The sequence below is a fragment of the Pinus tabuliformis genome, chromosome 1_2, assembly GCF_031772625.1.
Source record: "Pinus tabuliformis cultivar Carrire ecotype Pingquan chromosome 1_2, CPIR1, whole genome shotgun sequence".
NCBI lineage: Eukaryota > Viridiplantae > Streptophyta > Pinopsida > Pinales > Pinaceae > Pinus > Pinus tabuliformis.
Genome location: NC_142298.1, coordinates 1,152,781,271 through 1,152,784,140, shown reverse-complemented (window position 1 = coordinate 1,152,784,140; position 2,870 = coordinate 1,152,781,271).

Sequence of the window (2,870 nt, the reverse complement as noted above, 5' to 3'; positions counted from 1 at the left end):
CCCCAACTTCCCGTTAGTTATCAACGTCTCTCTACAGCCACAGATTGTTGCCCTGCTGACAAAGAGATCGACCAAGATTCCTCTCTTGTCCAGCCTCCTCTTCCCGAACCTGGCTCTGCCAAGCCTGTTCCAGACCAACCATCGGTCGGAAAGAGTGTCACTTCGAGTGCACCACCCGATCACTCTGTTTCGGAAGAGCATAATTCCCATGTTCGTTTCGTCTCTTCAGATTCTCCTGAGTCCCGAAATGACTCTCTTAACCCCGCTGCTCCCGAAGGTTCCCCTTCGGTTCCTTTAGCACATGGGGGCAATCATACGATTCCCCCACCAAGTAGTCTGGTCGCTTCCTTTGATTGGAATCACCTGATCGTCGGTCACCTTCCATCCCATGTGCCTTTCCAGATTACAATACTTGCCTGTGATAAGGCCGTACCTGGCACTGTTCTGGATGAAGGTGCGTCGGTCAGTCTTATGCCGTACACTACTTGGCAAGCTTTAAGTTCCCACAGCTCAGGCCGATCACTCAGAATCAGTTGGCCTTCGACGGAGGAGCCAGTCCATCTCTAGGAGTTCTCCCGAAGTTCCCTATCACTTTGGGAGGTAAAACCATCTATATAGACGTATTGGTTACACAAGGTGTTTTAGATTTCAGTCTTCTCCTTGGTCGCGACTATGTTTATGCTATGGGGGCCCTTGTATCTTCGCTTTTCCATGTGCTTTGCTTTCCACACGATGGAAGAATTGTGACTATCGAACAATTGTCATTCGTTAGTCCCCCGATGCCTCCTACGCAGTTGTCGTCCCCTCCTTGTTTTTATCCACCAGTTGTATCTGCCCCACCGCAGGTCAACTACATGGCCACCTATCCCGTGCCTGTATCCAGCGATGCCACCGTCGTGCATAGTGTCCTGGGGGCATTGGGTCCTGAATTCCGAGATTATGACCTCCCACCGGGAGAGGCACTCTTGGAAGCCCCGACTTCCTGTTCATTATGATGAAGGTCGGGCGGAGCATAGTTCACTTTCCTATGTCAAGCTCCTTAAAAAATGAAATTGGATCTGGTGGAGCACAGTTCCTTGTCTTGTGTCAAGCTCGCTAAAAAATGAAACAACGAGTCCCGAGGATAGTTCTTTTACCTGTGTCAACCTCGTTAAAACAATGAAACATGAGCTCGTGCAATTCGAGCGCAATAACCATTATGTCAACCTTCAATCCATTTTCAATGGACTGAAGCTTGGGGGGCATGTACCTCGAATTGAGACACGATGCTGGGGGGCATGCCCGTTTCCTTTACCATCAAGCATAGTTTGCATATGTACCATGTGCTTTTAAGCTTGCATAAAAATAAAATTTCCCATAAAGCATAGTTTGCATACGTGATTGTCATGTGTGTTTTCAAGCTTTCGTAAAAATAAAATATATGCGTGTGTGTAAATACATTCCACAATGGGTCGTTTGTTATGCAGTAGATACATCAGATCACATGTGTGTCGAACAGTTGCATAGCATATAAAACACATCATCACATGAAGAAAAGATCCATCTAGGAATAAGCATATGTATATATATATATGTATGTCCAAATGTTTGCACCGCGTGCATCAAAAAATAAGTCCAAAAATTAATACATGTTCGAATCTCATATGGCCGGAGACAACATGTCCCTCAAAAATATGCAAAAATGAAGCCTAGAAGTCTAGTTGTGGTGGTGCTCATGATAGCACGTCACCGCACGCACCAATCGTCTCAACAAACGATGAATACGAGACGGTACCCCTACTGTATGCCTCTGGTATTCAAAGGGCACGTCCGCCAACCTAGCATAGCCCGGAATCCCTTGGGTAAGACCCTCGAGATTCTGCACCAGCAGCTCCTCCCCCCGAGCACCCCTCGCCTGCTGAGGGTCGGCTGCAGGTTGATCTCTACGAGCTATAAGAGACATGTCGGCTGGTCGCTCTGGGCCTAAATCTGCATGTACATATGACTGTTATCAGAACATACATGTATTAACACAAAAAAAAAAAAATACATAAAACACCAAAAAGAGAAGATCATACCTAGCTCCTCTTCCCATTCCTCCCCCTCTGGCAGTGGGAGGTCTGGGTCCCCCATGAAGTTGGTTCCCGCATATGGCCAGTCTTCCACCACGATCAACTGGCGGCGAAGCCATATGAAGAACTCGAGCCGCGAAGACATCTGCTGGCCCCCTCCTCCTCTAGGCATCAATGCTGCCCAGCGAGCCATCCTTGGCTCTCGTGGTAATGGGTCTGCTACTACAGCTCCCTGGTACTGGAATAAAGGTAATCGCTCCAAGAAGAACGATACCACAATCGAACCATATCCGAACTGTTTCACCCCCCCCCGCGCTTACACTTTGTAAGCTGCCTCTTGATATTTGTAGTCACTGCTGTAGCCCAGTCAAAAATGGTGGGGCTAAGACATTTTGTCGCCAGTAACAGATGGTTCTTGCTGGCCTCATGGGGCGCCTGTACCCCAGCTGCACGTGTGATGGTGAACAGTATCACCTTAAGAACCAAATCATGGATGGTGGCAATATCCACCTTGGCGCTGTTCTTCCCAAATTGTGCCTCTGGGCACACACGAGCCTTTACTTCACCTATTTTCTCTGCGGAAGGCCTGCTTCCGGTCAGAATGGGGATTGCCCCTCTCCGTGACAGCCCAGTAATGAAATACACATCAGATACATCCAGCTATAAGGTCTGATCCTGTAGTCGAAATACTTAGTCATCGACGTCCCAAGCATCCACTATGAACTGTAATAGCTCTGGTTGAGCTCGCAGGTGGGAGGTAAGAAAGAATTTCTTGAGACCACACTCTCTCAGCGCATTCATACATTTCTCATCTGCGAT